Here is a 21,760-nt window from a genome sequence, read left to right as displayed (position 1 = left end):
GCCCCACATCGGGCTCCCTGCTCAGCGGGAAGCCTGCTTCTCCCTCTCCTACTCCCCCTGCTTGTGTTCCCTCTCGCGCTATGTCTCTCTCTGTCAAATAAATAAATAAAATCTTTTAAAAAAATAAAATAGGGTGCCTGGGTGGCTCAGCTGGTTAAGTGACTGCCTTCGGCTCAGGTCATGATCCTGGAGTCCCGGGATCGAGTCCTGCATCGGGCTCCCTGCTCGGCAGGGAGTCTGCTTCTCCCTCTGACCCTCCTCCCTCTCATGCTCTCTCTCATTCTCTCTCTCTCAAATAAATAAATAAAATCTTAAAAATAAATAAATAATTAATTAATTAAAAAAATAAAATAAAATAAAATAAAATAAATCATTTAGCACATTTAACTGACTGGTTTGCTTAGCCAATGGAAGGAAAAAGGTTCAAACACTATATTTCTATTTGTTTTTGTATTTTTAGTAAAGCTAGTATGAGGCAAGAATAGATAAAATTATATCATTAAAACCTTCCCCCAAATGTATCCTCCAGTCTAAGGTATAGTTAGATCATACAATCAATTAACACAGTCACAGTTAATACTTTATCAGTGAGGACCCAGGAAGTAAGCCAAAAAAACAAAAACAAAACAAAAATCACAGACAAAAAAAAAGGAAAAATTAAATTCTGCACAGTTAGACGTCATTAGGCCCACAGGGCTTCACTATTATGTGTTAACCAACTAGCCTTGTTGTCCCAAATCTGCTAACAAACACAAAGCTGAGGATTTACAGACCTCAAGGATCAAACATTTGGGAAGCCCAGCACTGACACCCCTTCCCTCACACACACATACCCCTCAGGGCTCTGGCACCTTAATCAACACTTTACCATCATTTGATATAAGCATTTGACAGAAGAGAGGGAAAAAATTCAAAGTCTTCCAAGTCTTCAGGGAGAACACTCAGGAAGGAAGGAGGTACTCCTTCCTTCATTCACGAAGAAGTGTCTACAAGGAGAGACCGGCATTCCATTCTTTAGTTCAATGCCTACTCATAAAACAGACTGAGTGGCTGGTCTGTACTTACTTGAGCAGGGGGACAAAAAAAAATTAATAAGAAATGTAAGGCCACAAAAAGAGGGCAGATTTATGCAGCTGGCCTACCACTTGGCATCACAAGGAAGTGAGTTTCCAGTGGGTTACATGAAAGCTGCAGGAGATAGCTAGACTTGAGCTATCTTGCTCTTATCAGAAAATCTGGCTGTAGAAAGAAAAGATCCCCCAAAGCACCTCACCCCCAGGAACCAGGGGGTGGGACTGACAGGTCGGGGACAAGGAGGTGGCCGTGTAGGCCCACAGCAAATTTCTTATCCAGGCATGATGTGCAGTGAGAAGTCTCTGAGAGCTCACCAAAAATTCCAGTGTGGACGCCTATCAGTGGACATCAATGATTTGCCACTGCTAATCAAAAGAGGGCTTTAACAGCACCCAGTAAGATAGACTTGTCTTTTTCCATTTTTCTTCTTACAAGTCCCTGACCAAGTAGATCCCAGAAGAGGAAAGAGGAATTCCGGGAGCATACCACAATTCCTCCCCACTCCAAGTATTTCAAGTAATAAGTGGCCTGACACTGGGGCAGGGGAGGAGAACTTTAAATTGAACAGGAGATTGAAGGTTTAAACTGAAAGAGACAGACTGGAGCTTTTAATAGCTATAAATGATGGAAAAGCTACCATTTGTCCATGATGTGATGAGGTGGGGAGAGAGGGGAAAAAAGAAGACAAAACATAGTTGAAAGCAGTGAATGGTGAAAAATAAAACTGTCTTCTGTTTGTTTTCCCCAAGTTCAGACTACTCAACAACCTGATGATATATGGAACAGCATCACTGCCCTTAGTAATGAGAGGAAACACCAGACATGAAAATTCCCACGGGGGATTTACTATACTGGATAAGATGCTACATTAGAAGTCCTCTGAGACTGCTTCTAGTTCTAAGTGCCTGAGATTGTCTTTTCTTCAAAAGAGGGTAAACTGAACACAGAATACAGAGTTCAGTGGTTAAACTATAAGAGGCTAGACTATGTAAAAGCGTAAAACCACAACTTTTTGAAAAATAAAACTATCAGACTGACAATAATAAGGTTCCCATGTAGGGAAAAATATTTAAGACTCTAAGGCTTATTTAGATGCTAAAAAATATCCCAAATTATACTGATGTTGTTTTACAGTCAAAAGACATTCCAATTCAAATTCTGATATAAAATCCCCAAAACACGGGGCGCCTGCGTGGCTCAGTCGGTTAGGCGTCTGCCTTTGGCTCAGGTGGTCCTGGGGTTGAGCCCCGCATAGGGTTCCCTGCTCATCGGGAAGCCTGCTTCTCCTTGTCCCTCTGCCTGCCACTTCCCCTGCTTGTGCTCTCTCTCTCGCAAATAAAATCTTAAAAAAAAAAAAAAAATCCCAAAACACTATTTCCCTGAATCAAAGCAATTCAGCTAATCAAAAGTCTTATCAAAATAAACAGCAAATATGTTTGCTTAAATATCTTCTAGGAATTAATTACAAGCTCACATATTCTTTATTACACAGCAGCTACTAGGAAAAAATATTACTCAGAGTTCAATGCTTTAATGTTACTAAGCATAACTGAGTCCTACTGCTATAACAAATATCAACAGGAATTTTTATTTTTATGTTTCTAAAAATAATTAAGCATTACAAACATCTAAAACCACCAGAAATTTCTGCCCTAAGAACTCTTTTCAATACCATGTTAATACCTTTCTAAATGCTGTGTATCTAATGGTCAAAACAAAAAAACTCAGTTTTAATATTTATTTCCTACCGAAACCATTTTATTATATTATTGCAGATCAGAAATATGAGAATCATCTTGAAATTTAAAATCAAAATTTAATATTACCAAAAGTAAAATGCTCAAGCATGTGGAGAAGTAGTATTTGTATATTACTTCAGCTCAAAGCTGAGGCAGTTACTACTACTATAGTACTTGAAGTTTTCGATCTCATAAAAGCAGAGTGTTGACTGTTGTCACATCTGAATAATTACTATATTGTATTCAGAAAACGATGTCTCCCATTCTTAAATGACAAATTTAAACAAGAACAATTTAACATCCAGCAATATTTCAACATCAAAGTCTAACTTAAATTATGCTAATAAATTATTTCATAGATTTCACTCAGGGTTACAAATTATCATACAGTCAAAAGAACAGTAAGTTTCTCAGTAGGACTATACGAACTTTGAGACTTAAGTCTTTTTTTGTTTTCTTTTTAAACTGCATTAGACATTTCTAGAGGAAAAGCCTCTACAAAAATATAAAATGTTTCCATCTTTCCTAAATATTTTCCCAGGAGTCTTCAATATTGTCACATCCTATACGTTAACAACAAATACGGAGGACTGCCCACAGCGGCTTTTTAAAGAAAAATCCCAATGCTATTCTTAATGTCCTTAAACATTTCTAAAAAGGTCCTTCCGGCTTATGAACTCATAGCAGTTTCCTAACAATTGTATACTTATCCTGTTTTACTGTCTCCCCTGGTCTATGACAAACTCAAATTGACACACGACCTCTCTTTCCTATTTTGCTACATTGCTAAAATTGGAGAATAAAAAGATACAAACTTGCTACTTCCCTCCTCCCCAAAGGAACCATAAAACTACTAATTAGCAAGATAAATTGCCATATGAAGCAGTTTCAATACATATAAATCACTTCTTAAGTCACAAAAGTTACCCACTACTTACCACAAAAAGCAAATTCAAGCTATATCCCTTGATATGGCTCTCTCCTCAAGAGAAACCCATCAATGGATATTCCGTAGGTTTTACAGCACTGTAAAATAAATTAACCATTAACTCAAATCCTGCTAAGCTCAGACATTCTTGTTTAAATATATAAATATTCTAAAATGTAATTTTCCTTGGGAAGATTTGGTCAAGATGAGGACTATTTAAACAAACTCTATTTGGGGAACTCCTTTTTGCCACAAGTTTATTAATATGAAAATTAGGAATATGAAAAGTAACAGGCATTTTAGTCAGAATGAATCTTACTATTTCTGAAATAACAGTTCTTCAAGTCCCTCACATTGTGAAGAAAAATGGAGCTTTACAAAATGATTTTCTGCAAGTTCTCCGATTCATAGAAAGCTTAGCCAAATTTCTCTGTCAAGTGTTTCAATGGCATTAAACTCGCACAGAAAGTATGTAAGCTGAGTCCTGGGGGGGGGGGGGGGGGGGCGGCGGGTAATAAAGCAGACTGATCAGTATTTCTAAGATAAAAGACAATGGTTATAAACCTCATAGTGCGCTACTTGTTCCAGTCATTAAACACACAGGAAATAAGACTTTCTAGTTAGAAAACTAATTCACAAAGGCAATGACTTCATTAAAGCGAAGAAAGTCCTGCTGAAACAGACAACAATCGCAAAATAAGAAAGCAAGTATTTTAGGACTGGAAGGTGAAAAGGGAGAGGAAAATGGCACAAACTGCGTGCATATTTCTTCCTTAAGCCTCCTCTTGGATCTGCCCCGCAACTGAACAATCGAGTGCCTGGCGGAGGGCAGATGCTCGGCTTTGGGACTCAGCATCACTAGAATTCAACAAGGGCAATAAACGCTATAAATAACAAGACCGTTTTCACTCTGACACCACTTTCCCCTCTGATGATCTATCCAGGAGGGTCAATAGAAAGCATCTGAAATAAACCACAAACCGCTCAGGACCTCCCCAAGGCGCTGCGGCCGGCAGCTGGCCTCGAGGCTGAAAGACCAGGGTTCCTTCTGGTCGCCTCCCTGGTCCTACCTGCGTGACCTTGGGCAAGTCACTTTCAACTCTCGCTCTGGTCGTCTGCACCATTAAGGTGCGAAGGTAAAGCATGATTCTACGGCACAGGGCGGAGTCGACTGCTGACTCGGCGAGTCCTAAAGTGAAAGCGCATGAAGACAGGAGAAAACGATGCCCAAGGCAGTTGAGCCCCCGGGGGCACAGCCCTGGAGTCTAGCCACTCCGACAGGCGTCGCCCGCCGGGAATCCCCGGACAGCTGGCCGGCGCACGGCGCCGGGAGCAGCGCGCGACCGTCCTTTCCAGCAGAGCCCCCGACCAGCTCGTCGGCGACCGCGACCGCCGCCGGCCTCCCTGCCCTCCGCCGCCGGACGCCGCCGAGGGCTGAGGGCAGGAAAACAATAAAGGAGTCGCGGGAAGAGGACGCCGCCCCCTCCCGCCGCCCCGGAGCCCGCGCGCAGGTGAGCCAGCGGCGCGGCCTCGCCCAGGTGCAGCCGCGCGCGGCGGACACTCGGGGAGAGGAGCCGCGGGGCAGCCCGGGACCCTGCGCCGCCCGCGGCCCGCCGCCCCTCACTCACCAGCGCCCGCCGGCCCCTCGCGGGACGCGCGGCCGCCTCCCTGTTGGCTTCAGCCGGCGCGGCGCTCCCGGAGCGCGGCCCCGCCCGCCCCGCCCCGGTGCGACCACGCTCCTCACGCCCAACTTCACGTCGGCCCTCGGCCCGCAGCACCCGCACAGCCGCGGCCCCGGCTCCCACAGGCACCGAACTGCCGGAGCGGCGCCCACGACGGCCCGTCCACACACTGCGCACGCGTGCCCGCGCCGGCTCAGCCCCCAGACGGCGGCCGAGATTCCGGAGCGGCACTCCCAGCCCGCGGAGACTACAAGTCCCGGCAGGCTCCGCGCGGGTCCCGGGGCCGTGGCGGGCCGGGCATCGGGCGTCTTCCTGGTTCCAGAGGAGGTGGCCTCGGCGCGTCGGGGCGGGCTGCGCGTGGACCTCTGGGCCCCTGCGTTGCGGTGCCTCCTGGGATTGGTAGTCTTTGAGGACCGAGGGGCTTGGCTCGGAGTTGGGGGGCGGAAACTCGGGGTTCTCTGATGTCTTCGCCTAGAGCTTCGCGGCCCAGGGATCTTTAAAAATAGGCTTCGTTCGCTTGCGCATAATAGGTTTGCAAGCTGTTCTATAATCGGCCCGGGAAGCATAAATTCACAGGCTGCTGTGTGATCTGAAGGAAAACGCTTTACAGCTGTGCGCACCAACTCTTGGCTCATAACCGTTTCTCCCTAGGACTATCAGCTCAGCCTCCTACTTTATAGGACAGGGGGCTTAGAGAAACTTAAAAAAGGATGAATTCAAATTCTTTCAGGAAATATGCAGCATAAATATGTATTCTCGTGACTATTCATAAATATTTACCATTTGTTGAGCACCTACTATGTGCCAGATCCTGTGATAGGCACTAGGTGTACATCTTAGAACAAGACAGACACCGTCCTGCCCTCATGGAGCCTGCAGTCTGTGAGGAGAGCTAGTCCTTAAACAAGCAAGATAATTTTAGATTTTAACGCAATGCAGAAATGGCACAAGTTAAAGAGATAGAGGGGTACTCTAGAGAAGGGGGTCAGGGAAAGCTCTCTGAGGAAGTGATATTTGAACTGAAACCTGAAAAATGAGAATTATTCAGACATGCAAAGAGCTGGGAAAGAATTATATGCCACACCCTCCACAGTGCATGGCACACATTAGGCTCTCAATAAATATTTGTTCTGTCTGTGTCCTTCTTTCCCTTCCCCATGCACAGCTTTAGATCACATCCTTCACCCTTCGAGATCTTTATCAACACCTTTCAGAACATCCTTCCTATGTGAAAATGTAGAGGAGACAAGTCAGTGTCCAGTGGTAGGACAGGCCGTACAGCTGCTGAGACAGAAAACACAAGGTAAATGCCATGACCTGGTTACATGGCAGAATCCTGACTACTTATCTTTATTTGTGAACTAGGTTAAAAGTCTGGGCACTCAGGCTGGCCTCCTGACTTAATTCTGGTTATGAGGCAGAAGACTGGATTTGGAGTTTGTCTTTATTAGGATCCTAAAGATATTATCTCATCTGAATCAAAGGAGAAGTGGAAAACAGCCCTACACTTACCTGTGGAAACATACCTGTGTGACCTCAGGCAGAGGCTGACACTTTGTCTTTCTTGACTCTCAGTGATTTCAAGTGCTGAACTTAAAGAATGTTCTCAGAGGCCCCATAAGCTGTTGGAGGTGAATACATCTTCCATGGAATGCTCCTGTCCTGGCTCTTTCAGACTGCTCATTTTCAACATTTCCAGGAGGATGGTTCTGTTATCTTTTGAGAAACCTTAGCTGTGTAGCCTTGCTAACACCTATCTTCTTGAAGTTTCATTTCTTCATCCATATAATGGTTGAAAGCGTTGGCCTGATGATAGTTTCTAAACTGGCCAGAGCACTATTTCCATTGGTTCAAACAGTAGGTTTAGGATTTCTTTTTTAAACTGTGTGGCTAACATTTAAAAATAGAAAGATTTTGGGGTGACTGGGTGGCTCAGTCAGTTGAGCGTCTGCCTTCAGCTCCTCCAGTCATGATCTCAGGGTCCTGGGATCGAGCCCTGTGTAGTGCTCCCCTTTCAGCTGGGAGGGGAGGGGCAGTAATCAGATTCTCCCTCTGCCCTCCCCGCCCGCCACCCCGCTCATGAGCTTGCCTGAGCGTGCTCTCTCTCTCTCAAATAAATAAATAAATAAAATCTTTAAAATAAATAAAAATAGTAAGATTTCACATAAAAATCCAGATATCACCTTTCTGATTCCTCTAGACGTCTGAGCTTGCCTTCCCTGACTAGAGAGTCTGGAGGGAGTCTCCAGCTCTGGAATCCTAGAAGATTCTAAGTGGGATATTTGGGACATACTTAAACCAAAAACAAACAAAAACTCCTGTTTACCTGAAATTCAAATTCAAATTTAGCATGTATTTGATCTGGAAACCCTAGCCCAGAGATCAGACCTCTGAAGCAGAGAGCCTCTCATTCACTCTGGGCAGGACATTATTGACTGACTGATTTTAAATGATTCCTTTGTGTTTTTGGTCTAACAAGCCCCAAAGGTTGTTTGATATTGAGAGCCACATGTACAGACAATGAGGAGAGCCAGGAAAGTGATTCAAATTGGCCAAAGATACACAGCCAGGTAATCCCAGGGCTCCTTTGAGGTTGCAGTATAAATAGAACCTGTTAACACCCTTCTGTACGGAAGGCTCAGGGTCAGCCAATAAATGCAGTGACCAAAATAATAATAATGATGATAATAATAATAATAACAACAACCATAATAATATTCCTCTCTGTCCTTTTCATCCAGCCTTTTTTGGATGGAGAGATTATTACATAACAGTGCTCCTGGTTTTGTTTTTTTGTGTTTTTTTTTTTTTTAAAGAAGAAGTATGTGGAATATTCCCTTGTTGAAATTACAGTCTGAGAACAAACCCAGAACATTCAGGACCCACAGACAGCACCGAGGAATGCTGGAATATTCCATGGCTACTTGTCATCTGAAGAAAAGGAGGAGTCTGAATTCAAGAATCTGCAATTTACCTTTAAAACATCACTCTCCCCCTCCTCATCACACCTTGAGTGTGTAAAGCACTTTGATGTTGCATTCGAAAATATTTATCAAGTCCCTTCCATATGATTACATGCAGGACCCTGGATCCTCCACATAGAATTAACCCTTTCGACAGCACGAAGTAGAGCAGTGTAGACAAGTCACATGACTGGCCCAAAATCACACAGAAATTTACTGAGCACGTGTCACCTCCGAAATCTTTGACCTCCCCTCACTGACACTTCAGGTCTTCCTTCCTTGCTTTATATTTTTCTCCTTAACAATGATCGCTTTCCTACACATTATATATCTTACTTATTTGTTTATTTTCTGCATGTCACACTACAGTGAAATCTGTAGGTTTTTTTTAATCTGTTTTGTTCATCGCTGTATCTTCAGTGCCAAGGACAGAAATATTTCTTCAATGATGAAGGCCACCAGCCTGCTTCATGGACAGTCAGAATCAGAAGTCAACAGAAGAAGCGACTCCAGAAGTAAACCCCTGTTCTCACTAGAAATCAGAACCAAGATAGAATAAGAATTAAACATGAACCAAACACTCTGCAAACCTAGCTTTGTTTCTGTTGCATCCCTTCCAGAAACTGGGTGGCAGAGAGTGAAAAACAGCTCTTCCCTGTTTTTCAGTGTAAAAATGAAACTCGCTGCAGTTGATAGGGTTGCTGTTCTGGTTGAGGAGTCAGAAGGCTGGCCCTCCCGGCCTTCCCACGCACTGGGCTTCAGCCAAGCGATAGGAACGATGAGTCTCAGTAATTACCCAGGGTGGGGTGGGATTGAGTGACCTGCCCAGAATACAGATCAGGTGACTGGATGCTCCTTCTGGAGCTCATTCTTGTGTCACTAGGCTGGAGCGCAATCCTTCAGGGAGGAGCTATGAGGGACTTGTCCACAAGTCATGCTCACAGAGGTGTGACAACAGGATTTCAGAACAGGTCAGCAACCAACCCCAAAAGTGGGGATCAGGGGAGATAATTGCCTCCAAGATTTTTAGGGAGGAGGACCAGGTATATCTTGCCTTAGGACCCCTATTCCATAGGACTCCTAAAATTCCTCAGCACCCCTATGATCTCTGGGGTCTGGTGAGGTTCCAGCCCCATCACACACCCCAGTAAGGTCATACTTTAATTATCCTGACCACATGTACCAGGTCTGGGATGCTGGTAAACCTTAAAGTTGTGGAGCACAGAATGCCTATCATCCAAACATGTGATCTCTTGCTCCAATGTGGCATGAAAACATGAAAAGGAAGATTTTCTGAAGCCAACTTGCTTATCCAGGGCCACAGCTGGGTAGCTAAGTAGAGGAACATTCTAGAAGGTAAAAGGCTCTTTCTTCCAGACAAATCTGGGAGAGGATCTGGGAATGAGTCCATCTTGGACTTTACTCCTCAGCCTATGGGAATTCCTCCTCAGACCACTGCAACTCACCTGTCGCACTGTAGCCAAGCTCCTCCTTGAGTTAAAGGCCACTGGTTTCTCTCACCCATCTTGTTGTTCATCTGAAGAGTGTATTTGCCTAAACCACCCATCTTGTCATTCATCTGAAGAGTGTATTTGCCTTCGACAACCAGAACCAATGCCTCAAGCGTTTGGGAGGGCTGCCATGCTCTGACCCCCAGAGGAAGAGAAGCAGAAGTTACAGCTTCCACCACAAACCCCGTGGACATTGTGGGTCCCACCCCAGGACAAGCTAGAAAGGAGCTAGGGCTCTGAAGTCCACCTGCACTGACCAGCTGTGACCTTAGGCTCCTTACCTTATTTCTCCGAGCCTCAACATTTCCTCATCTGTAAAATGGAGTTGATAATAATTCCTACGTTACAGCTCATCGTGAGTCTTAAATGAAATAACACATATTAGCAAATATGTACTCTTAGCGAGGTGTCTGGCACACATTAATGGCTCTACCAATATCCACGACTGTATTATTCAGTTTAGTCCAATTCCCGAGCTTGCCTGACCAAGATGGATGATACATTTAGAATCTCTCACCTGGGCAGTGGGTAGGTTCTAGAACTACTTTGATTGCTGTGAACCTCACACATATTTAGGGTGACTGGGATGGAAGTACTCATTGTGGTCTAGGATCTTGGGGAGTTTGGTACAGCTGGAGAGCAGTATTGTGTGGACATGGTACTGGGGAAGGACGAGGGGCTCCTTCAGAAGGACCAAGGATGCCCATGTAAGGGGGATGTGATGGCTAATTATATGTGGCAGCTTGACTGATGCTCAGATAACTGGTAAGACATTATTTCTGCATGTATCTGTGACAGTGTCTCTGGTAGAGATTACCATTTGAGTCGGTAGACTGAGTAAAGAAGATCTGCCTCCCCAGTGTGGGTGGGCATCATCCAATCCTTTTAGGGCCTGAACAGAAAAGGCGGAGGTAGGTGAATTCATGGCTGCCTGAGCTGAGGAGACATCCATCTTCTTCTGCCCTCAGACGTCGGTGCTCCTGGACTCAAACTGAAAGACACCACCAGCCATTCTGGCTTCCCAGCTTGCAGGGACCAGATCATGGGACTTCTCGGCCTCCATAGGCGCGTGAGACAATTCGTATAAGTCTCCTTTCTCATACATCTGTATCTTTATGGCTCTCTATCTATATCTTTCTATATCTATCTCTATTTGTCCTAATTAGTCTGTTTGTCTGGAGAACCTTGACTAATAATACAGGGGAACTTCAGTTTGCTTTCCCAAGTGCACCCCACACCCCCTTCCGGCTACAAAAGTAAATAAATAGAAATAAATGGACTTAGACTAGATCAGGACGCCATGGCTTCTTCATCATTTCCCATCCTGTCCGCCTCCCTCAGAAACATTTCGCTTTCACCTAGAAGCTGGCAGGTCCCCCCCCCTCCAGCCCCTCCCCCATCACAGACAAACAGCAAGGGTAGCTCTAAAAATAGCGTGGCTTCACCGCCCCCCGCTGGCGTGTAAATACATCTTTGTTCCGGCCAGCATTTAATAACTGTACTTTATGCTGAAACAAAAGCTGTAATTAGAGCCCAACAATGGAAGGTGCAGTCAGCGCTGAACAATACTCAGAATTCCCATGGTGGTCCCCCCACCCGCAGCTGTGAGAACCAGAAGTCCCCAGCACGAATTCCATTCACAATTATTCACCTAGTCCCTTCGCGGCTTATTCCAATCACGGCTTTCCTGCCTCCTCAGCGGGGCTACGGAGAGGCTGAAAAGAGATGCTAAGCCTGGGCCCCTGCCAAGACCAGCCCGTGCAGGTGTGCGCGCTGAGGGGGGCGCGGAGAAGCCGGCGCAGCGGCCCCGGGACAAGCCAGACCGCCCCGGGGCTGGAGACCTCAACGGCCACCTCTGCAGCAGTCCTTCATGCGCGACTTCCTCCAGATAAAAGAGAGCTTTGCACTGATTTCCTTATCCGGCACTGCAGTCTGTGCATTCCAGCATAAGCCCGGAGGCTGGCTTCCCCTGCCTGGTTCAAGTGCTAGAACGGTGGAGAGAGGAGGTCTTTATAATAGAGGGACTACCGTCTCAAGCCCTGGGGCAGAGTGGGATCATTGAGATGCTTTAAGAAAATTCTTGGGACAAGACCCCACCGGCAGACCAATTGAATTAGAATCTCTGGCAATGAGCAAATGACATTGTTATCATTTTTTTTCTCTGTTTTTGTTTTGTTTTAAGGTATAACTTAAATACGGTGCTATGGACCGAATTAGGTTCCCTGCCCTGCCCCCCCCCACCCCCCACCCCCCCACCCCCCGCCAAGTTAATAGGTTGAACCCCCAACCCTCAATGTGACTGTATTTGGAGATAGGGCCTTTATGGAGGTAATTAAAATTAAAGGAGGTCATAAGGAGGGGGAGGGGCTGACCCAATAGGATTCGTGTCCCTGTAAAAAGAGACGCCAGAGCTCACTGTCCCCACTCCTCCCAACAAGGTGAAGACTCTGGGAGCAGGCAGCCATCTGCAAGCCAGCAAAACCCTCACCAGGGATTGAATCACATTTCCTTGTCAGTAAAACTGGACTTCCCAGCCTCCAAAACTGTGAGAAATACAGTTAAAAATATTAAAAATATCTAAAAATTAAAAAAATTAATTTAAGCTACTCAGTCTGTGGTATTTTGTTATAGCAGCCCAAGCTGACTAATACACATAGCAAAATCTACAATTCTTAAGTTTAAAGCCCAATAAACTGTAACCACCACTCAGATCAAGATACATTTCATTTTTTGAAGATTTTATTAAGTAATCTCTACATCCAATGTGGGGCTTGAACCCACAACCCCGAGATCAAGAGTTGTACGCCTTACCACCCGAGCCAGCCAGGCACCCCAAGATACATTTCTAACACCCCAAAAGGCTTCTTATGCCAGCCAGATATCACCTCTATTCTGATTTCTATCACCATAGATTAGTTTGACCCATTCTTGAACTTGAAGAAGTCTGACTTCTTTTGCTGAACATTGCGTCTGTGAGATTTATCTATGTCCTTGAGTACTGTAATAGGTCTGTTCTTTTTTATCATTATGTAATACTTCATCTTGTGAATAAAGCACAGTTTATTCTCCTGTTGATGGACATTTTGATTATTTCCCCTTCTGTTTCTTTTTTCATGTTGCTTTCTCTGTCCAGAATGGCTTTTCCCTCTAACCCTATCCCACCCCCTAATCTCCCCCAAATAAAACCCACCTTCCCTGAGAGGCAAGCTTTAATACCCCAGTCAAAACTCATCATCTCTTGGAATCTTTCTGGACTTTCAGAGAGAAGTGACTTTCTCTCCTCTGTGACCCCCCTACTGCCATTTTTAAATTATAGGGGAGCCTGTATCAGGAGACCATGATTTCCTCAGGGCAGGGACCATGTCTTAATTATCTCTGTAGTCTCAGCCCCTAGAGAAAGGAGGGTCAAGAAACAGTGGCTTGTTTCTGGGAGGCGGGTGCCCCTTCCAGGGAGGGCCAGTATGCCTGGGGGCCAGTATGCCTGCTTGCTGGCAGTTCCCAGCCCTAGAAAGGGCCTTGAGACTGAAGGACAGCCTGACAGGAAGTCAGTGGAACAGACTGGGAATGAGCATGGTGTGCAGCTACCCAGGACTCGCTCCTGGTGACCTAATCCCAAGCCCCCAGGCTTACCTCCAGATGCTGAGCCCCGCATAGCACCTGTGGAGATGGGCTTGGGCGCCTGGGAGAATGGAGCCCTTGGGCAGGGCATCGGTGGGCGCAGCTATGAGAGACTAGGGACTGCCATGTCTTGGCATTGCCTGGAGCACCATCTTGAACACAGCCACATGGCCCTGGTCCCTCATGGCTGCCGCCCCCTTTCCAGTGCGGCACTTGGATCTGCCCAGGAAGCTGGTCAGAGGAGGCCAGCAGTTTTCATTTTATTTCCTGCCGCAGGATTCCTTTTCTCTGATTTCTTTCTTGTCTTTCACATAAGCCAACTAAGTGTCAACCACTATGGTTCAGCATCCAATAGGGCAAACCAACAGCCCTCCTCAGAAAGCTCAGTCTCTGCAGCAATAGCTCTTTATCAATTCGGGCTCTTTGTCATAGAGACATGATTAGCATTAGTCAGAAAAGCTGCTTTCACAAGTACCTAAATGATCACGTCTCTGTGTTCAGCTTTTTGGCCCATGATGCTGTAGCAAGGGGATGCTGTTGGTGCCAGACAGATCTGAGTTCAAATCTACTGCTTGCTGGCTGGGTAACTTCATGCCACCCACTCAAGTGTCCTGAGCTTCAGTTTCCTCATTGGCCAACTGATCCCTCTGCTGCTCAGAGATTGTGAGGATGGGGCTCAGTGCACAGCATGAGAGCTTCTCATGACAGTGTTTACTGGGCCATTGGAGAAGGTACCCGCCCCCCTCGCCCCAGCCCTATTCCAGGATTCATCATCTTTATTTTCTAACAACAAACAGGCTTTTCTCTGGAAGCTCTCCTGGTTATCCTGAAATGCCCTCCCCCACTTCATTCTGGTGCCCACATGCTGCCCGCCAGACTGTTTGTTTTGGATGCAGGAGGCCAGCCAGGGAGTGGCGGGCCTGCCCATGCGGTTCCTTAAAACAAAAGTTGTTCCCTGAGTCATTGCTGGGAGAAGCTAGCCTATCCAAGCAAGCACCCACACAGGCATGTCAGAGGTAGGATGTCCTGTGAGCAGGACTGTTGGTGGTTAGAGTGGGGCACAGGCAGAGTGATGGGGGCAGAGGGCTGGGAAGCCAGGCACAAAGCGCAGGCTTGATCGTGGGAGAAATGGAAAGCGGGCATTGAAGACTTTCAAATAAGAGAGGGCACAATCAGACTTGTGGGTTAGAAAAGTCTGGACTTTTTGGAAGGGAAGACATCCCCCCTTCCATATTCCAGCCTCATTTCCTTCCTTTGCCTATCACAAATTTTCCGCTCTAGCTAAACGCTCTAGCCAAACTCCTAGACAGGCTTTCTGTACCCCTGTCCCATTGAAGTGCTCTCTACCTGGTGGCATTTTCCCTATCTCTCAAGGCCTGGCTTGATTATTTCTCCTTCAGGACTCCTCCTCTGCCCCTCAACACATGTTTGTTGCTCCCTTCCCAGAACCCAGGGTTCTCTCCTAAATACCCAGTGGCCAGAGCCACTCAGAACTTGCTGCCCTGTGTGGCTAATTCTCAGAGCATGCATGCTGTAGAAAGAACAGAACTTCTGCAGTGAGAGAACCTGAGTTCAAGTTCAGATTCCGTCCTTAGCAACTTGTGGTCTTTAGCATCTCATTCAACCTCTCTGAGCCACACTTTGTTCATTTGCACAGTGGGGCAAGGTGACGCATCTCCCAGGCCTGTGGTAAGTATGAAGGGAATGTAAAAGCACTCTGTAAACAGTGATGTCAGACAAAAGCTGGGAAAGTTAGGGGCTGCAGAGACTAGAAGACCTGGGTGGGACCCGAGCTCCCTCTCCTACTTGTTGACTGTCTCTAGACAGGTCACCCAGTCCCTCTGGGCTTACTCTCCTTTTCTGTATGTGGGGAGCTTAGTACCTGCCTCTGGGATTAATGTGAAGATCAAGTATGTTAAGAGATCGGCACCATGCCCAGCACATAGTAGCCTGGCACCAGGTGCTAATGCCCTGCCAAAGTATGACAGTAGTTTGGATGGGGGAGTACATATGTGTCTGTTGATTGCCTGGCTAATTTAATTCCTGACCTGCCAAATAAAGGGGTGGATGGGTAGGTGGGTGGATGGGTGGAGGGATGGAGGGATGGAGGGATGGAAGGATAGATGGGTGGGTGGGCAGGTGGATGGATGAGTGTCTTCGTGGACAGATGAATGTTTGATTAAAGGAGTGAATCAATGAGTGAATGACCAAACTGATAAAAAAATAAAATCAAATGAATGAGTGAATGAACAATGAATGGAGTAAGCAAATCACTAGTGAATGATGAGGGATATGGTAGTAAGTGACTGTTCTCCTTTGGCCCAGAGGCCCACCTCATCCCCCTGGCCTCCGGGGTATGAGTAAAGTGCTAGTTACTTTGAAGACCCTCCCTTAGCAGCAAACAGTTGCCCCTGTCAGGTAACCAGGGTAACCAGGTTCCTGGAGAGAAGCAGCATTAGGCTGGCTCCTGGGAAAGAACATCTGGGACTATCTCGGTGACAAGGATGAATGCATCTGGGACTCCACAGATGAGGGACAGTCCCCACTCTGAGCCGCCAGCATGCAAGCTCAGGCCAGGCGCTCTCCTAGCCTAGTGTGGGGCTGCATCCTCAGCAGTCTCCGACCTCCTGCCTCGGAAAGGCAGCACTGTTTGCCTCACTAGAGCAGATACAACTGGCATGGGAAAGCTAGGGGAGTGGGTTAGAATCCCAGAGAGAGGGGATCTGGAGAGAGGTGGGAGCATGGCCCCTACCCTGCTGATCGTGAGCCTGTGGGTCAGGAGACAGCTCCATCAGTCACAGCATCACCAGCGGGGCAAGGAACAAAGATGCATCTGCAAAGGCCCCCTGACTGAGGAACCATTCACAGTCAGGCCTCTCTCTTACAACCAGGCTTGGAGGCAGCCAGGCGGTGCTTGCCTCTGACAACCCATTTACAGATAAAGAGGCCCAGATAGGCAAAGAGTCTTGCCCAGGGTATGAGAGTGAAGCAGCAGAGCATGAAAAAGCCCAAAGTCTCTCAATACCTCCCACCTTTTTCTATAGGGCTCTCAGTAAAAAGCCGAGACCCACTTGTAGTTAAATTAAAAGTCTCATTAACATCTTGCAAAAATCAGTCAGGTCGACCAGCTGGCTGGTTACCTACTACTGCCTGATTACCCACTCAAGACCTTTTGGTGTCTGGCCTCTTAGCACTTCTTTAAGGCAATGAAAAAGCCATAGATTTTCAATCCCCTCTTTTGCTAAGGGACACACAGGTAAGTGGGCCAAAGGGAACAACCATGTCGGCCAGACCCTGTTTTAGATCCAGTTTTAGACCCTGTTCTAAGCATGTTGTCTCATTGAGAGCTGACAACAGCCCGGTCCAGTGTTTCTCCCATTTTACAGATGAGGATACTGGAGCTCATGCACCTAGGAAGTAGAAGAGCCAGTCCTTGCATTTCCAGCCACACCGACCATGTCTGTTTTAATAGACATACGAGAGCACTAAGCTTCACGGAAGCACACACATCAGTTCTCTTTCCTATCATAATCCTGCATGCACAAATTCCCCAATGGAAAGACCAAAATAAATCCTTGATCATCAAAGCTAGGAAAAAATGTCATTGAATCTAGTTTCTAGGTATCTGAATTACTTACATAAAAGGGGACCTTCTAGGGTATGTTAAGAGTTGGTGATATCATTCTTTAGCACCCAGAGACTCAAAAAATTATTATTGTATCACCATTGTTGTTACTGGCTGGAATATTTAATATGTACCAGTCCATAAATACACATGATCTCTACGATTCATTTTCTACTTGGAGTTAAAATGAAATTTAGAAATTTCCGGTTTAAGTGGGAATTTGAAATGAACTGAGTTAAGAGCTTTCGCAAGGGCTTGGTGGAGAGGAGTGAGAGAGTGAGGTAGGGTGATTGCCCAGGCCTCTGATTTACGATCAGAAAGGCAATTGCTATGTATTGAGCTCTTCAGAGGGGCTGTCACCATAAGGAAGGGGGCAAGTATTCTTTCTGGGGCTAAAGCCCTGAACCACACATCCATCCAGTGAGCCACTATACCCGCTACCACCGTCACCCATTGCCAAGGCCAAATGGATGTGTCTTTTCAGAACTCTTTTATTTCTTTTAGACTTTAAATTAAAAATAACTCACACTATATATAGAACATAAAGAAGAAAGTGAAAATCACTCCCAAATGCTACCTTTCAAGTAATAGTCACTCAAACATTTGGTGAACATCCTTCCAGACACCTTCCTACACAGATACTTCCCCTATTGATAAAGCTAAACGATTTTGTAAAATGACATGATGCTCTACATACCTTTTTTTCCAAAACGCTTATTTTGACATACTTATAGGTTCTTAGAGAGCTGCAAGGGTAGTTCAAGGAGGCCCCCGATACCCTTCACCCAGTTTACCCCAATGGGTACATATCACATGATCAAGTACAATATCAAAACCAACTAACCTCGAGGGACGCCTGGCCTTCGGCTCAGGTCATGATCCCAGGGTCCTGGGATCGAGTCCCACGTCGGGCTCCTTGCTCGATGGGGAGCCTGCTTCTCCCTCTCACTCTGGTGCTCCCCCTGCTTGTGCTCTCTCTCTCTGACAAATAAATAAATAAAAATCTTTAAAATAAAAAAATAAAAATAAAAATAAAAAAAACCAACTAACCTCGAAACAATATATGTGTCCAGTCCTAGCATCCACTGAGCTTTAACTTTGGTTGTTGTATTTTTCAGGTCTAAAACTCCCCTTGGACTCTTCTGTAGTCTTCAATGTGTTTGCTGAGCCTTCTATGTTCTCACTGACCGTTTCCATTTTTCCTTTGTTTCAAGCATGTTCATGATTGCCTATGGTAGCCCTTGCATGATGGCAGTTCTAAAATCTTTGTCAGATCATTCTAGATCTGTGTCATCTCAGCGTTCGTGTCTGTTGGTCGTCTTCTTTCACTCAAAGTGAGATTTTCTGGTTCTCAGGACGATGAGCAATTTTTAAAACCTGGACATTCGGGTGTACTATGACATTCTGGAGCACATTTCTGTCTGGGGTTGGAGCAGGTCATCTGAGGCACCACCCAGCAGGTGGCAAGAGGCCACCTTGTTACTTCCGGGTACAGACGACATTCCAGGCTCTCAGCTCAGGCTCACTGACACCAGAGCGGGAGGGGTTCCTGTTATGGCCGGGTAGGCCTGAAAGTTCTAGCTCTCCACTAGGCCTCGGCTGACACCACCCTGGCTGTGAGGGGCAAGGATGCTCGTTTTGCTCCCCACGTGACCTCTACTGACACTGAAGTAGGGGGTGAGTGAGCAGCAGTAAAAGTTTTAGCTCCCCACTCTGTCTCCTCTGACACCACCCCAGCAAGGACAGGGCTAGAGGTGCCTTGTAATCTCTGGATGGCAGACAAGCCCAGGCTCCCTGGGTGTTCTGCACCAACATTGGGAAGACAGGCTTGTTACTACAGGTCCCATCTTTCCACTTAGCCTGTTCTTTTTTTTTTTTTTTACGATTTTATTTATTTATTTGACAGAGAGAGACAGCAAGAGAGGGAACACAAGCAGGGTGGTGGGAGAGGGAGAAGTAGGCTTCCCGCCGAGCAGAGAGCCCGATGCGGGGCTCGATCCCAGGACCCTGGGATCATGACCTGAGCCGAAGGCAGACGCTTAATGACTGAGCCACCCAGGCCACTGCCCCTCACTTGGCCTGTTCTGACAACCCCGGGAGTGAGGGGTTAGAGCATCTCATTACAGTCAGGTGGTGGAGAAAGTCGAGCTCTCCACTTAGCCTTTTCGGGCTCGAGCGGAGATGGGGCTGCAATTTTCTCTGTGATGTTTGGCTAAAGTGGGTGGTCATTGTTCTGTTTTGCTAGGCTGGCCCCCTCGCCTGGCTCTTTGGGTGGACAGCACAGGCTTCTCTTGGGCCTTTTTTTGGTCTGTACCCATTGGGGTTTCTGAGTTGCCAGCATCTCTGGTACACAGACTATACTATGTGAGGCAAAAAACCCCAAAAAACAAAAAAACAGGAGCACCTGGCTGCCTCAGTTGGTAGAGCATGCAACTCTCAACCTCGGAGTTCCAAGTCTGAGCCCCACGGTGGGTGTAGAGATCACTTAAAAATAAAATCTTCAAAAAAATAAATAAGGGGCACCTGGATGGCTCAGTCAGTTAAGCGTCTGCCTTCAGCTTGGGTCTTGGTCCCAGGGTCCAGGGATAGAGTCCAGCATTGGGCTCCCTGCCCAGCAGGGAGCCTGCTTCTTTCTCCCTCTGCCTGACACTTCCTCTGCTTGTGCTCTTGCTCTCTCTCTGTTAAATAAATAAATAAAATCTTAAAAAAAAATTCTCATCTTGCTATGACTTCCAGTGTTTGTCAGCATTCTCTGCTGATCAGCAACAGAAGGAAGCGTATTCCTGCCTCTAACTCAGAGACCTCTTACTGTCCTTTAAACTCCATGAAGCCTGCTGGGTCCCGAGTAGAAATGGAAGACAGTTGATTCTCAAAACTAACACCTTTCACGTGCTAAAGCCATCTGGTATTGACAAGCATTTGCCCAGGTTGGCCCCCTTCCCCAGATTGAAAATCCCTTACCCCTTTAACTTTGACTCACAGGTTTGAGTGCCTAATCCCCTTTGCAGGGCTCCTCAGAACCCTTGAGCAGTGGAACCCCAGGGCAGAACACAAAGCTCTGTTCTGTAATCCTTGAGGGATGTGGGGAAAATGATGCTGGCGTCTTGTCTGAGAGGTGCACGTTGGAGCATCAAGGTCCCTCCTTGATCAAATGAGATGCTGTACATACTCTTGGACTTTTTTTAAAGATTGTATTTATTTGAGAGAGACAGCAGGGGGAGCGGGGAGGTGCAAAGCAGGGGGAGTGGCAGGCTCCCCGCTGAGCAAGGAGCCCGATGTGGGACTTGATTCCAGGACCCTGAGATCATGACCTGAGCCGAAGGCAGACGTTTCACAGACTGAGCCACCCAGGCGCCTACTCTTGGACATTTTTATAGATCTTGGTAATAGAAATAGTCAAGCCAGGAGCATGCATAGAAAGGAAGAGGATGCAGCCCTCCCTGCCTTGTCCTGCGGGGGAGGTCCATCCATCCCTCACTCTCTGCAGGCCAAACCGGCCTCCACCAGCAACCCCCAACAGTCTCCAGGGATGGGGGAGCTCCTGCCACAGTCTGGGGTCACTGGTTCTGGCAGCCCCTGGGCACCTCATGATGGAGGAGGCAGATGGGTCAGTCCATAGCCATGGAATCTGACTGTCACTGTGGCAAACAAACTCGTAGAAGGAGTCCCGGAAGGTGTTCAATCTGCCCTTGACCTCGGGTTCTAAGACATGTTCCATCAAATCCGCAGGTGCCAGGTTTGTGAGGGATTTTCCAGCATATGCAACTCCTCCGGACCTCTGTGCTTGGGCACAGGGCCTCAGTTTGGGTCCAGATCGCCACCCCCAACTAGCAGAGGCTCCCTCCTCTCGCCTGTGTTCTCTTCTTGAATCCTCTCCCAAGTCTCTGACTTCTTCTCAACCTCCCTCCCTCTCCCCAGTCCTGCCTCCAGAGCTGGTTTGGGTCACTCTCCACTCCATTGGATTCCAGGGTGCAGGGCATGATGGGGAGGGGCCCTCACAAAGACCTACACTTGGGGTGATAAACCTAACATTCAGACCTTTCCAGCCCTGGAGGTGAAGCTGTGGCCAACACATCTCCTAGGCATTATTATGCAAAAGGAGGTCTTGTCCCCTGCCTGCCTTCAGGCCCTAAAACAAAAAGCCCCTACTTAGGATCTTGACCTCCAGCGACATCCCTTGCATACTTTTATTCCACAAGTATTTATTGTCAGTCACTCTTCTAGATGCTGGGGATCTATCAGTGAAAAAACAAAGATCCAGTTCTAGTTCTTTCGAAGTTTATGTCCCACCTAGGTGGGGTAGGTAGGGGTGGGGTGGGAGGAACAGAAAATGAACAATGGACATAATAAATGAGTAAATTATATGGTACATGGAAAATGACAAAGTCACTCCAAGTGAAAGGAATTAGTGATGCCAAGGAGGGGAGGGTGTGGTCAGGGTTGGCCTCCTGGAGCAGGTGATGTGTGTGCACCCAGCTGGAGCAGGTGAATGAATGAGTGAGCTGTGCAGATAATCGCAGGAGCGGCACCCAGGCCCGATTGCTGGTGGGAAGAGCCTCCAAGAGCCCTTGAGGTGGCATATTTGAAACTTCAGGTGCTAAAAAGACAGCATCTGGACCT

General features: G+C 46.8%; 1 protein-coding gene across 16 annotated transcripts in view; it reads right to left on the bottom strand.

The window, feature by feature from the left end:
- Positions 1-5,510, bottom strand: part of PLEKHA1 (pleckstrin homology domain containing A1) — a 56,216-nt gene extending 50,706 nt beyond the window's left edge. For 15 of the 16 annotated variants that reach the window (XM_064595377.1, XM_064595380.1, XM_064595373.1 and 12 more), the window contains exon 1: positions 5,370-5,510. The gene's annotated coding sequence lies outside the window, so the exon portion shown is untranslated. Of the gene's footprint in view, positions 1-3,751; positions 3,840-5,369 lie in introns of all 16 variants that reach the window. The other variant, XM_064595374.1, reaches the window with a different exon arrangement.
- Between the last annotated feature and the right edge of the window lie 16,250 nt (positions 5,511-21,760).

The sequence above is a fragment of the Mirounga angustirostris genome, unplaced genomic scaffold (genome assembly GCF_029215605.1).
Source record: "Mirounga angustirostris isolate CCGP_5_RB_7025 unplaced genomic scaffold, mMirAng1.0.hap1 SCAF_6, whole genome shotgun sequence".
In the NCBI taxonomy this organism is placed as follows: Eukaryota; Metazoa; Chordata; class Mammalia; order Carnivora; family Phocidae; genus Mirounga; species Mirounga angustirostris.
The sequence above is the reverse complement of the archived record's forward strand: the minus strand, read 5'-3'. Positions and strand labels throughout refer to the sequence as shown.